Here is a 14,757-nt window from a genome sequence, read left to right as displayed (position 1 = left end):
CGCGCGGTGCCTGCCGCTTTGTAAATGCAAATGAAAGGGGGTACCACAGGTACCCCCCGTGTGCACCCCCTACTGTCCTTCACTCTGGGGGCCCGCAGGGGGCCCCCAGAGTGAAGTCCGCATGCCTTTCCGTGGCGGCATTGCCGCCACGGAAAGGCATTGTAAAATGCCTATCATATTATGGCTGGCGGTGTCTGATAGACACCGCCACCATATTATTCCTTTTCCGCCCCGGCCGCAAGGCGACCGGGGTGGAAAAGCGGCGGACGGTCTTTCCATCCGCCGAGGTCCCCCCGCCATACTAATATGGTGGGGGGGAAAACGAGAGTTAATGGCGGGCGGATTGTCCCCGCCAGGCTGGCGGTGGCCACCGCCAGCCTGGCAGGGGCAATCCGCCCGCCATCATAATGGGCCCCTAAATGTATATTGGAGTGGGAATAGTAAATTCTTTAGGTTTATTATCCAGCATCTACCCCAATTAACTCTTTATTGGAGTGGGAATAGTAAGTTAATTAGGTTTACAATCCAGCACCTACCCAATTAAATGTAGACTGGAGTGGGAATAGTAAATTAATTAGGTTTATTATCCAGCACCTACCCCAATTAAATGTAGATTGGAGTGGGAATACTAAATTAATTAGGTTTATTATCCAGCACCTTCCCAAATTAAATGTAGATTGGAGTGGAATAGTAAATTAATTAGGTTTATTATCCAGCACCTACCCCAATTTAGGGGTCCATTAGGATGGCGGGCACCCTAACGGAGAAGTGGACTGCCCGCTAACAGTGCGGGGGTCCCGACAATGGCATTAGGATGCGCCCGCCACACAGGCAGGCGCATCCTGTATGTTCACCATTGCGGCGGGCGGAGCAGGAATCTCCGCCCGCCGCAATGGTAAAAGTGCACGTTGTGCTTTTCAAAGCGAAACATGACAGGCACCGCGCGGTGCCTGCCATGTTGCACTTTGAAATGCGGGGGATACCATAGGTACCCCCAGGTGAACCCCCCAAGCCACGGACTCCCAGGGGGCCCGCAAATGCCTTATGCAAAGCCCATTGTAATATGGCGGGCGGTGTCTAAAAGACACCGCCACCATGTTACTGGTTTTCCGCCCCGGCCGCTAGGCGACCGGGGCGGAAAACAGGCGGGCGGTGTTTCACACCGCCGCGATCCCTCCCGCCATCCAAATCTGGCGGGGGGAAATTGGGCTGATGATGTCGGGCGGATTTCCTCCGCCAGGCTGGCAGTAGCCACCGCCAGCCTGGCGGCGGAAATCCGCGCAACATCGTAATGGACCCCTAAATGTTTATTGGAGTGGGAATAGTAAATTAATTAGGTTTACAATACAGCACTTACCACAATTAAATGTAGACTGGAGTGGGAATAGTAAATTAATTAGGTTCAGTGTCCACAACCTAACTCAATTAAATGTAGACTGGAGTGGGAATAGTAAAATAATTAGGTTCAGTGTCCAGCACCTACCTCAGTTAAATTTAGACTGGAGTGGGAATAGTAAATTAATTAGGGTTAGTGTCCAGCACTTACTCCAATTTAATGTAGATTGGAGTAGGAATAGTAAAATAATTTTGATCAGTGTGCAGCACCTACTCCAATTAAATGTAGACTGGAGTGGGAATAGTAAATTAATTAGGTTCAGTGTCCATCACCTACCCCAATTAAATGTATATTGGAGTGGGAATAGTAAATTAATTAGGTGTATTATCCAGCACCTACCCCAATTAAATGTAGATTGGAGTTGGAATAGTAAACCGGCAGGAGTGCTCTAGACCTGCCATTGAGAGCGGCTGCGGAGGTGAGATCCCCGCTTTGCGGGTGAGTGCTCCCGCGCAGAGCCGCATTACTACGGGCTGAGGTGCAGGTGAGAGGCAGCTGATTGACACCAGGGAGCAACGGGCTGTCGGCCTGCATTTCGGCGGGCGGAGGACCGGGGAGGAAGGGAGGCCTGTGTCTCTGAACTGGTGTGAGTAGGGTTTCTGGGTCAGTGCCGTACTGGACGTTGGAGCGAGGAGCGGACCAGCCTGACCCAGGGGAGTGTCGGGGCCCCCTCCTTCTAACTGCCTACACATTAATCCATCTACAGCTTGCATCAGGACGGGACACGCACTTTTAGCCTCTGCATGGCCTGCCCCACTTACCTTGCGCCACAGACTTGTGGACTACGACTGCCAAGTGGAGGGGCCGGGGCTGACCTCTGCATCTCGAGCTGGGTCAGATGGGTCCTTGGAGCTGAGCGCTGGGCTGGCGGGCGAGAGGCGGCTTGGAGTCGCGGCTATTCTGTCACCGTTTCCGCCCTCACTGTAAGAGGGTGAAAGACCAACCCCCCTGCAAGAGGCTCCATTGTGGCAGTGAGCGAGCCAGAATAAACGGGAAGCTGGTGGGGCCTGGTTGACTGGCGGCGTGGACGGTTTGCGGAACTGCGAGTAGGGCGCAAGTGGCAGACCTATCCTCGCACCCATTGCGATCCTCCATCGACGAGAAAATGGCGGCGGCCAGGCTTAAAAAGGACAAACTGCTGAAAGACACTAGCCAGAAAGCGGTCCAGCAGTCCGCTTCACCGGCCTCTAACAATTCTCCACGCCAGTCTAAAATGACACACCTGCAACTAAAGCGTTCATGTTAGAGCTATTCGCCGCCATCAAGGAGGATATCACGGAGCTTCGCACTCAGCTTGCATCGGACTTGAGAGAAATGCGCAGAGATGTGGACAGCGTGGGGGAACGGGTCTCTACTTTGGAGGCCCATGACCTGAGTACAGCTGAAGATGTGCACCGCTTGCAACAGGATGTGATCCGTCTCACAGAACAGAACCTGGACCTCCAAGCCCACACTGAGGATCTCGAGAACAGATCTCGACGAAATAACATCCGAATCAGGTGCCATGGAAGGGAGAAGGGGCAGACCTACGGGAGTATGTGGAGGCCCTCTTTAGACACATTCTAGACGAGACCGAACTTCAGGAGATTAAGATGGACCGTGGTCATCGTGTGGGTCTGCCAAGGGGTGGCAAATCCCCTCCTCCGGACATCCTCGTCTGTGTCCATGACTTCCAACTCAAAGAGAGGATCTTGAGGCGGGCACGCGACGTTGCCCCCCTTCATTTTCACGACCACCATCCGGTACTGTATCAAGACTTAGCAGCCTCCACGCTCCTCAAGCGCCGGGATTTTAAGCCTATCACTACTCACTTGAGGGAGCAGGGTGTCCCATACTCGTGGGGGCACCCGTTTAGGCTTATCTTTAAGTGGAAATCTAAGCTGGTACAGGTGCGGTCGCTGGATGCGGCATGCACAATCCTGGGATTGGAGAGACCGAATACCCCGTCTGAGACCAGCAGCTCCCCTGACAGACGTCGCAGGCGCTCTGCTTTTTGGCAGAAGGTGGGCAAGCAGACGCCAGCTCTGAAACCAGACAGATCTCTAAGCTTGAAGGAGAGGGGGGATGCGGTGGCCTCAGTGGCTGTAGTGACAGATGCTCCTGGAGATGCCTGGGACTTTGCTTCTACTGTGTGGCCTCTCAGAGATTTGCCTGGTACCAGAGGGACCGGACGGGGACCTCTTGTGGTACCTGTAAGTGTTCTTACTGCAGGGGATGTCCTGTATCAGGAACTGGGAATGGGACGACTGGTTGCTGTGTTCCCTTGCCATTAGGGCCTGTTCAACGGACTGGTGTTTTTTTCCTTTTCTTGTTCTCATTGATAATGGGTCCTTGTGGTTCTTGTTTTGTGGAGGGAATGGGGGAGGGGAGTTTGGTGGGTCTGGGGGAGGGGTGGGGGGGTTCTGCATCAGCTACCGGGGGGCATAATCTTGATGGAGGGGGATTGGTTCTCCAACGTGAGGGCGGAGAGAGTAGGGAGGTCGCACAGGTTGCCCTTGAAGTATGCGCTGTTGAATGCAGTGTTCAGCGTGATGGTGACTGTAGCTCGCACACTGGAGTGGAATGGATCGAGGCCTGTTGGCATACACTCCCTGGCCTGGCAGCGAAGTGTGTGGCTACCATCGAGTGATGTGTCCTCGATCGGGCAGATTAGGTCTGGACGTCGCATGCATGTTTGCTGGGTTTCCCCTGTAACTGTATTGCGATGACTAGGGAACTGAGAGTGGTAAGCCTGAATGTCCGTGGCCTCAATAGTCCTGTGAAACGTGCTGCAATCCTGTCTCTTTTGGAGAACTCGGATGGGGATGTGTGTTTGTTGCAGGAAACCCACCTGCTTGCCAAAGATGTATGGCGTATGCAAGATAAGCGTTTCCCCATACAGCCCTGGTCCTCTGGCCCGAACAAGAAGAATGGGGTGGCATTATTATTTTGTAATCGTATGCACGGGAAGGTGCTCTCACAGGTAGTTGACATTCAGGGGAGGTTCCTGGCAGTGTGGGTACAGTGGGAGGAGGTGACCTTCACAGTAGGGTCCATATATGCCCCGAATACCCAACAAGAATCCGTCCTTCGCGCTGCTCTTGCGCAGGTTCTAGTGTCCCCAGATGCATTAATCATGGTGGGAGGGGATTTTAACCTTGTGATGGAGGGTGGAGTGGATAGATCGGGACAGCGTGCGCAGCAGACTGGAGCATGGTCGCAGGATGGAAAGCAGTGGCTGGCGGAGGGTGGACTGCATGATGTGTGGCGCGTTCAGCATCCCCAAGAGCGTGATTTCACTTACTACTCAGCGGCGCATAAAATGTACGCGCGGCTTGATCACTTCTTAGCTACATCAGCCTTCTTACCTCACTTATCGGCAGCAGACATCGCGCCTCGCTCCCTTTCAGACCATGCGCTCATATCCGTGACAGTCTCGCTCCGCAACATCAGACCCCCCTCGGCTGGATGGCGGCTCAGAGATTCTATGCTGCATTCGGAAGACGTAGTAGCTAAGATCCGGGAGACTATCATCCACTATTTCGCTGAAAATTCTGTAGAGGACACGTCCCTGGCATCCACCTGGGAGGCCCTGAAGTTGGTAGTAAGGGGGGATTTCATTGCGCTGGCGGTCACCTATGCTAAGATCCGCAAAGAAAGGACGTATGTAGCTTGGAAACTATTCATAAGAGGACAGGGCCCCAAGGGTATGGAGGGAATTGGAAACAAAGAGGCGCATGCTTAAACACCTCGAACTTGATAGGGCTGCGTATGCATTACTACGTCTGTGCCATAAATGTTATATCTGTGGCCACAAGGGGGGGAGGATGCTAGCGCACAGGCTGCGGGCGAAGGTGCAGTCCCATGCCATAACCGAAATCAAAGACGATGGGGTGCAATCTCACACTACTGACACTGCCATCCTCGACACCTCCCGCCGCTTTTACCAAACCCTATACACAAAGGAAGAGACTGCGCAGGACACCATAGCGGAATACCTGGCGTCTTCCCACATTACTCCTTTCCTTCCCGACTCGGTTGAGACGCTGGAGGCGGAGATTCGTATCGAGGAGGTCATATCGGCCATCTCCCGACTCAAACTAGCTAAATCACCTGGGCCGGACGGATACTCTGCTATATACTACAAAACATTCTGCAGGGAGCTGGCCCTTTTTTTGACCCGCCTGTTTAACTCCTTCCTTGATACTGGAGCAGTCACCCCCTCCATGACTGAGGCAGCCATAACGGTGATCCTCAAGCCTGGTAAGGAACCAACCGAGTGCGGCTCGTACAGGCCGATATTCTTCCTCAACATTGATGCTAAGTTGTTTGCGGGAGTACTGGCCGCGTGACTTAGCCCATTAATGGATGGGTTGATAGAACCCGATCAAGCGGGATTCATACCGACCATACAAGGGGGAGATAATACTAAGAGACTGCTCCACTTACTAGACCTCGTCCACCGCTCTAAGACCCAAGCTTTTCTGCTATCTATCGATGCGGAGAAGGCTTTCGACCGCATGGACTGGGACTATATGTTTGGAGTATTGAAAGCCTTTGGTGTGGGACACAACTTTCTGAGATGGATCCAATGCATGTATGCGGGGCCCAAGGCGGTAGTGAGAGTCAATGGCGGAAAGTCTGCCCCCTTTTCCATCACGAGGGGGACGCATCAGGGGTGCCCGCTCTCGCCGCTGCTCTTCGCGCTCTATATGGAGCCCTTTGCCCAACGGGTGTGAGCCCATGCTCACATCTCAGATGTGCGCTTTGGGGCCGACACTCATAAGATTAGCCTTTATGCGGACAATGTCATTTTGGCACTGACTGACCCCCATACGTCCTTGAGGTGCTTGTCCACTGAGCTTCGGGCCTTCCATGTGGCGGCAGGGTTCAAGGTTAATTTTGCTAAGTCGCAGATTCTTAACATCTCCGTTCCCGCCTCTGACGTCGTGGACCTCCAGAGCGATTTTGCCTTCCAGTGGGTACACTCGTCTATCACCTATCTGGGTGTACGTCTAGCCCCAACACTGTCCAAAACCCTTTCATTGAACTATTCCATGTTGGTGGAGCAGGTTACTAAATCCCTGGCTGAGTGGTCGCGTCTTAAAATGGCTTGGTTTGGTCACCTTGCAGCCATAAAAATGACTGTGTTTCCCCGCATACTTTATCTCTTCCAGATGTTGCCCCTTGCGCTACCGCCAGGCATGATACGATGATTACAAGCCCTCCTTAACAAATTCTTGTGGGATAACAAGAGACTTTGTTTCGTATTCGAGGTTGCCACCTCCCCGAAGGCGTCTGGCGGACTGGGTTTTCCCCTACTCTCAGCATACTTCCAGGCAACCTGCCTACGCTACGTGGTGGAATGGAACAGGCCCATGTCCAGTAAGCATTGGTTATTTATGGACCAGACGGTGGCCGGCTGTAACCTATGGAGGGAACTCTGGCTCCCGCTTAAAAGTAGGGCATGGGGCCTTTACTTCTCGCTGGTTACGTCCCCAACGCTCAAGGCATGGGATCAGCTGGCTCTTCGTAAGGGCTGGACCTCTTTCCCCTCTCCAATGACACCAATAGTGGACAATCTGGACTTCCCGCCGGGCTGCTCATCACCAGTTTTCCATTGGTGGCGGGAGAAGGGTTGCAAGAGGGTGGGCATGCTTTTTGACCTGGAGGGTCTGATCCCATTCGCGACTCTGAGAGCGGAGTACTTCCCGCTGGGCCCGGAGGATGAGTTTTATCATGCACAGGTGGCACACTGGATAACCCGTCCGTCCCATGTGGACCTTATGTCTAGACCCCTCACGGCCTTTGAGCGATGGCTGGTCTGCAAAAAGGACGACCGAGGTCTTATCTCGGAACTCTACGCAATGATAGTGCGCAATTCCGGGAAGCAACGCACAAAGGCGCAGGTATGTTGGGAGTTGGAACTGGGGCGCCCATTGACAGCCAAAGAATGGGAGCAAGTGTTCTATCGGGCGCATCACACGACCTGTAACACCACGGGCACCGAATCTGCCTATAAAACAGCCACCTATTGGTACTACACTCCAGCACGCATGCAGGTGTGGGACAAAGCTAAGTCGGGCCTCTGTTGGAGGGGATGCGGGATGTCTGGGACCCTGGTTCATCTGCTATGGCGCTGCCCAAAATTGGAACGCTATTGGGCAACAGTTCTTGATGAACTAGACGCTGCTTTTCAGGTCACATTGCCAAGATTGCCCGAGCATGTTCTATTGGGTCTTCCGCATCCCAAGTCCTCCCCCTTGCGGTCACTGAGAGGTAAACAGATAGCGTTGGCTCTATTGGCGGCGCAACAGGTTTTGCTGGCGCAGTGGGGATCCCCGGGGCCTCCTGATCCTCGGGATTGGTTCCAGTGACTATCGCACACCCTGGCTATGGAACGTCTGTCCTTGGGATTGGACGGGAAAGGTGCCGACTACGCGGCCCTTTGGGAGCCGTTTGTGCAGCTTTTGTCCAAAGAGCTAAGGGAAGTGACGTGCCTGAAGTATTTGCAAATACTACAGCTTATCCCATTGGAACCTACTGGGGCCGCAGCGCACACCTGAGGAGATATTGTTGTAGTTACACAAGGAGAGACTGGATTGTGAGAGACTGATGCCACTTAAGGGAGCTGATGCGGAGGGTTGGGCGGGAGGGAGGGGGGTGAGGGAGGGATGGGGGGATACTTAGGCCAGGGGTTTGTGTTGTGATGTTTTTTTTCCCCTTTTTTTTTCTTTCTCTAAACAGCGGTCAATATGCTGCTGGTACGGTGGTGATGATTTCGCAACTACGCGGGGTCGACCTCAGGGATGTAGACCCGAACGCTGTGTATTGTCATTATATGCATCCGCCCTGCCGGCGATTCGATGTAGGCAGCTGGGCTGTGTTTCACGATGATCTACAGCACAATAAAAATGTTTGATTCTAAAATGTGTCACTTAACGTTTTATGTGGGTGGGAATGTTTTTTTTTCTATTCTAGGTTTTTGGAGAAAGCGTTTTCGTTTCTGGAAGTTTTGCGGTTTTTGTAAAAGGAAGTGTATTGTAGTGGTTTCAACTAATGTTTTTTTAACACTTCCTTTATTATTCGGGTTTCCTGGAGCAGTTGTTCGTCTTTTTTTACGTTTTCGGGTTTTTCATGGATTGTGGATTATCCATTTTTTATGGATATTCGATGGATTTGGCAGTTGTATTTTTTCATTTTGTTGGGGTTTATTTTTATTTTCCATGGATTTATAACTATCTGGATTATTTTGGAGAAGTTGGATTGTCGATTTACATCTCTGGTAAAGGTAAGTTATTTTAAATATATTTTATTGTGTGTGGGAAAAAGTGTTATTTTTGATTGTTGGTGTTGTGTTATATAATTCTTTTGTCTATATATTTAATAAAAATGATATTTATTTTAGACGAAATAATTATTCATTTTTTAAATGAAAAGGGTTTGTTAATATTTTAGAGATATTTTTGTTTGTTTTTAGTTTATTTAGTTTTACATTTTAGATTAGGGTTTTGACAATCATTCTTAAGTATTCTAGTCCTTTTGTTGTTGGATAAAGTTGGACTTGTTGTTGTAAATATTGGTACATTTGAGCAGTTTGTCATGATAGTTTGGGTTTTAATTGTAAGACAGATTTCTCCATTCTTAGTTCTTGAAAGCTTTGTTCTTTTTGGTTTGCTATTAGGAGTTTGTGTAGGGTAGGAGTAGTTCGGCCTGTTGAAGATAGTAAGGCATTATGCCAACCCTCAACTGCGTTGTTTGTTTTTGCTTCTTGGTTTAGGGTTGATAGATATACATTCCACCAAGGGATTTGGAACTTTGATTGTCGTCTATGGCCTGATCTGTGTAATCTCCCCAACCAGGTGTCCTCGAAATAGTCTAAAAGGGGAGCTAGTTTTTGTTAATTTTTGGTGTAGAATGGACTATCTATTAGCATGTTGTAGTGCTCAGCTACGTCTGTGACTGGCACGTATGCTAGCGCTATTAGGTGTTTTATTTGGTATACGAATGTCATGTTGGTTGCATAATCAACACTAACGGGCCCATTATGATGTCGGGCGTATTGCCTCCGCCAGGCTGGCGGTAGCCACCGCCGGCCTGGCGGAGGCAATCCGCCCGACACCTATGCCCGGATTCCCCCCCCCGCCGTATTAGGATGGCGGTGGACGGAAAGACTGTCCGCCGCTTTACCGCCGTGGTTGCCTTGCGACCGCGGCGGTAAAGGAATAATATGGAGGCTGTGTCCAATGGACACCGCCAGCCATATTACAATGGCCACATATAGGTGCCTTTCCGCGGCGGCAATGCCACCACGGAAAGGCAGGCGTTGTTTGCTGCGGGGGCCCCCTGCGGGGCCCCCAGGTGATGCCGGTGTAGGGGGAGCACAGGGGGGGTACCTATGGTACCACCCACACATTTGCATATGCAAAGCAGCAGGCACCGCGCGGTGCCTGCTGCTTTGCACATGCAAATGCGTTCACGAGTGTTTTGCATTGTGGCGGGTGGTGCAGAGTGCGGGCACATCCTAATTCCCCCTACAGGACCCCCGCCCTTATGGCAGGAGGTCCTGTTCTCCGTTAGGGTGGCACGCAGACAAAGTCCGTCCGCCATCCTAATGAGCCCCTTAGTGTTGATTTTTGAAAATGTCTCCATAGACATTGATTGAAGTGGAAGTAACATGCTTGTATGGATGTGTGAGGGTATATTTTAAGGATGGTATTTATCATGGCTTGTTCAAAGTCAATTATTATGTTTAGGGGAAAGAAGTCTGCTGTTTCTTCTTTTATTTTGTTCAACATTTCTGTGTATGTTGAACTTTATTTGTTTGGCAACAAACAATAGATAAATGGAATACAGGTGTTATGGTATTGTCCATGTATTGTATATAATTGGTAGAATGGTTTCGGACATATACTAAAGGTGCCATCCATCATCCATGTTTGGCTTTGTTTTAATTATTTGTTTATATTGTTTATTGTAGAAAACATCATTATTCTTTTATCTTTATTGTTGTTATCATAAAAGATAAAAGGTTCATCATTTTGAGTTACGGTAAGGTCAGGGGGAATTATTATCTCTTCAAAGGTTTTAGCTGTTGGTATTGTTGGTCTTGTAGATTTTTTAGTTCTAGTTCTAGTTCTTTTTATAGAAGCTATTGTTGGTAGTTGACCTCTAGCTTCTCTAGGTACTTTAGGAAGTACTTTTTTAAGTATTACACTTGTTGGTAATTCTGAAGTGCTGCTTAATTCATTAATATTTTCCATAGTAGACCTAACTCCTATTTGTGATAGATTAGGTGGATGGTTGTGTTCAGTTGTATTTATCACACTTGTTTCCCTAGTTGTTGCACGACCATAACATTTATTAGAGTAATACTTTGTACATTTCCAATTTAGTTTAAGGTCTTTTTGTTTCTCTTGAGTATAAATATACCCCATATAGCATAACAGAAATTTACCTTTTTGAGATGTAATAAATGTTGCATCTTCAGTCATTGTGGATTTCTTATTTCTAGAAAAAATGTATAAAAAATTGTAGGCAAATGTTTTTATATTTTAGGCATTAGTAATAATATATGCATTTTTAATATATACTTACCAATTATATTTTAGTAGATTTTGAATGTAGTTTTGGTCTTCTTTGGTTGATGCTGTTTTGTATGTTAGTGATCTGTGGAAATAAAGTGAATTACATTTTAGTTCATGTTTAATTTTTTTTGGGTGTTAGCATTTTGTAGGATTCAATGTGTTATGAACAGCATATTAATTTTCTTTTTTAAGCATTTAAAAAAAGTATTTAAAAACATGGAAAAGTTGTTTCATTAAGTTAACTTTAGACATTTTTAAATATTAAGCATTATTAGTAGTACATGTGTATTTTATTAAATACTTACCAAGTGTTATTTCTTTGCACTTCAATGTTGATGCTCTTGTAATATTTTTCTGCGTAATTCATTCAGTTGGCTGTGGAAAGAAAGCAATCTGTATTGTATGTGTTGAATTTTATTTTTATATACATTTAGCATTTTTTAAAGACTAGATTTATTTTATTTGTGTTTAAAAAATGTGTTAAAATTTTTAGAAAATATTAAAAGTCAGAATGGCATTTGTTTGATAGTTGGAACATTTTAGCTGTTTAGTTGTCTTTTATTTAGTGTTTAAGGCATTGGAATAGTATACTTACTCTTTAGGTTGGTTGTATTTGTAGGTAGAAAATGTTCTTCTGTTTTCTGTAGTTGGGTCTGTTGTGGCTGTATAGAGAGATAGACATATAAATGTGTATTTATGTTTTGATGATGAAAGGCAGGTTACAAGTAAATTGTTAGTTTATTTATAAAGTTTTATTTACTTACTTTTTGATATTTGTTGTTGTCTCGATTTCACATTAGTCCTTAAAGTTGTAGCAGATGTGGTAGAGTTTCTCCTTGTTTCTTTCCTTGAAGGTGTGAGAGTTTTCAGTTTAGTTCTTTATATAGTAAGTATTTAATTAGTTGTTGATTTTTATTGGTTAGTTATATTTAAATGTGTTTCTATTGGTTAGTTTGAATTTTTTTCACTTTGTTAATTATGTTAATTGTAAGTGAATTTGTAACGTCGAATTTTGCTGTGTTTTTCTCATTTTATGAAAGGGCTTTTTATTATTATTATTATTATTATGCCTTCTTAATAGCGCTCGATTACCCGTAGGCATCTCGGCGCTTGCCTTGGGAACCCGTCCTGGCTTCCCCAAGGTGAAAGCCAGGCATCCCGCCGCGGGGGGGCCGTAGTGGAGATTAAGCAGACTAATGCCCAGAGCTGCAGAGTGTGAACCCGTGATTCGAGTAGGCACCGAAACGAGAATTATCGAGTCCGTGGATATTTGGGATCAAGACCCTGCCGCGTCGGGAATTGAACCCTGGTCCCGGGTCTGACCTCTGCTTCAGGGTCTGTCTCCTCTAACCAGTGAGCCACACTTCTCCACTCCACTTTTTAAGGTATGTTCTTTTTGAAAAGGTATTATGTTGTTTATAATTGTTTTATAAATTAAGTGCGTTTATTTAAAATGTTTTAGTTTATTTAGTATGATTATTTATTTTTATTGTGAATGTTTTGTTTGAGTTGTGTTTGTTATGTATATTACATTTTTTTTGAGTGTATGTTTCATTATTTGCAATTATAGTGCGTAAACAAGGAATTTATTTTTATTTTCTAGCTGTCGATATTTATGTTTTGTCGATAATATTAATGTCTATATTTTTGTTTACGATATTTTAGATATGTGCTATATTTATTTAAGACTGTCAATATAATTGATTTCGAAATGTGTGCTTACGATTTTTTTGTGGTCGATATTTGTGTTTAACGATATTGTTAACTCGATATTTATGTTGTTTGTTAGTTAAATATAGGAGGTCGATTTATTTGTCATCGATATTTAGTACTCGATAATTTAGTAGGTCGATTTTTTTTGGTTTCGGTATTTTGACATAGATCCATATATATAGTAAGAGATAAAGGATTAACTCATGTTAAGTTGATTGCATAGATAGAGAGATTTTCCGCTTTTCCGTTGAGTATATTTCTATATTTTGCATGAGATTGCATTAGTTGTGTGTTTACAGACTTGAAACCAAATGAATAACTGTTGCAGGGTTTCTAAAGACCACATCCCAGTAAAAGTTTGAAGATAATAGAAGCTATGGACAAGAGCAGATTAAAAGTAATGTAGAACACCAATGTCTTTTGGAGCATGCGTAAATGTAATACTGCCACACAACCCAAAATCAGGGGAAACAGAAGGGACCCAATTTATGACACTTACTAATTTTGAGAAATAGAAAACGAATAAACAGCAGCTTATTAATGTGGCACTACAACGGGCCCGTTTCTCCATAGCCCGTTGACAGAGCAAAGCTACCTACCTTCAACTAAGACTGTGATGCACTTTGGTCATACTCCATGTCCACAACAGCATTGTACTCTGATGTGGAAGAGATATAAATATAGCTAAATAACCTTTAAGTCCTTTAAGTCGTCTTGAAATCATGCAAGAAGCAGGATTTTAAAGTGCATTATCCAAAAAAAGAGATTTATTTGAAGCAGCATCTCCATTTTAGTAGTCAGTAAACTAGGCCATTGATTACCATTTGGGGATAATTAATTTACCAGAATTTATTTTTAGGCTGAATTTCTAATATCATGTTCAGTTACTCTTCTTCACTTTAGATCATAGCAAAAGCAGTATTCACACTCAGTTGAAAAATGTAGTATTATGCTCCAGGTCCAATTCCTCTTCCGTGCTTTTGTATACAGTCTGATGAAGTAAAAGGTGAACTCGTATTCAGGTAATGGGAAACATTCCCCAATATCTTCTTGAACTAAATACAGAATCCAGAAAATATGCACAGATCTAACTCTCTTGTTCAAAGTTATAGGATAAGGTTATACATGTAGCAAGTGTCACTTCTTGCGAGTCAGAGAATGAAAAGCCAGCACTTACACTAACTGGTTGGGTGAGCACTAAGACCTATTCCCTTAAGGTTCTAACCAAGAAAAACACCATGTCGAGCTACACCAACCCACACAGGAATAGATGAGGATGAGCAGCAACATAGATGTTTACAGGTGCAAAGGAGAAACAGTTACCATCCTGGAGTGCAACTGCCTTTAAAGGCAGCCCATCATCAAAGGGTTACACACCCACACACACACACACACACACACACACTCCCACACAGAAATGCACAGACACACACACAAACTCGCACATACAGCTGTCACCAGGCAGGTGTTCGAAATTCCTGCATGTAGTCACAGAACCTTAATATTAAAACTCTCATATTGAATGGGAGAGAGGGTCCATAGTCATTACATCGGTGAAGATCTTACCGGGGTCACTAATGGGCAACTTGCCCAACACATTGCAGGAAACAGCCTAAGCCTCATTACTAGAAGCAACTCATGCGACTCTTTAACCAGCAAAAGGGAAAGTGGTTTCCCTTGAAAGAATGGCTTACACCTGTTATGCTATCCAGTAGATGACTCTGCTGGATAGAACCATGCTAACGTTTATTGAAATGCCTCATGATCAGGGCCACAGGAATTATGTGGCAGTGCAAAAACACATTATGGGGTAGGGTTGACTAAATTATGCAGTAGGAAAAGGCAAATTATTTGTCCCTTTTTTGTTACTACTACTTTATTATTTTGGACTTTTAACACATGGTAATACCATCTGGGCAAAGATATCACTTAATTAGTACCAGTTTAACAACAAATAACAGGAAAAAGGCAGCTGAAAGATGACCTGTTAACTTTGCTAAAGGGCCTTCCATCCTTTTGTAACTTTTGATCCATTTGATCTAGAAGCAATTTGTTTTAAATCTGCAGATTATGCAGCAGATA

The sequence above is a fragment of the Lissotriton helveticus genome, chromosome 4_1 (assembly GCF_964261635.1).
Source record: "Lissotriton helveticus chromosome 4_1, aLisHel1.1, whole genome shotgun sequence".
NCBI lineage: Eukaryota > Metazoa > Chordata > Amphibia > Caudata > Salamandridae > Lissotriton > Lissotriton helveticus.
This window is presented reverse-complemented; position numbering follows the sequence as displayed.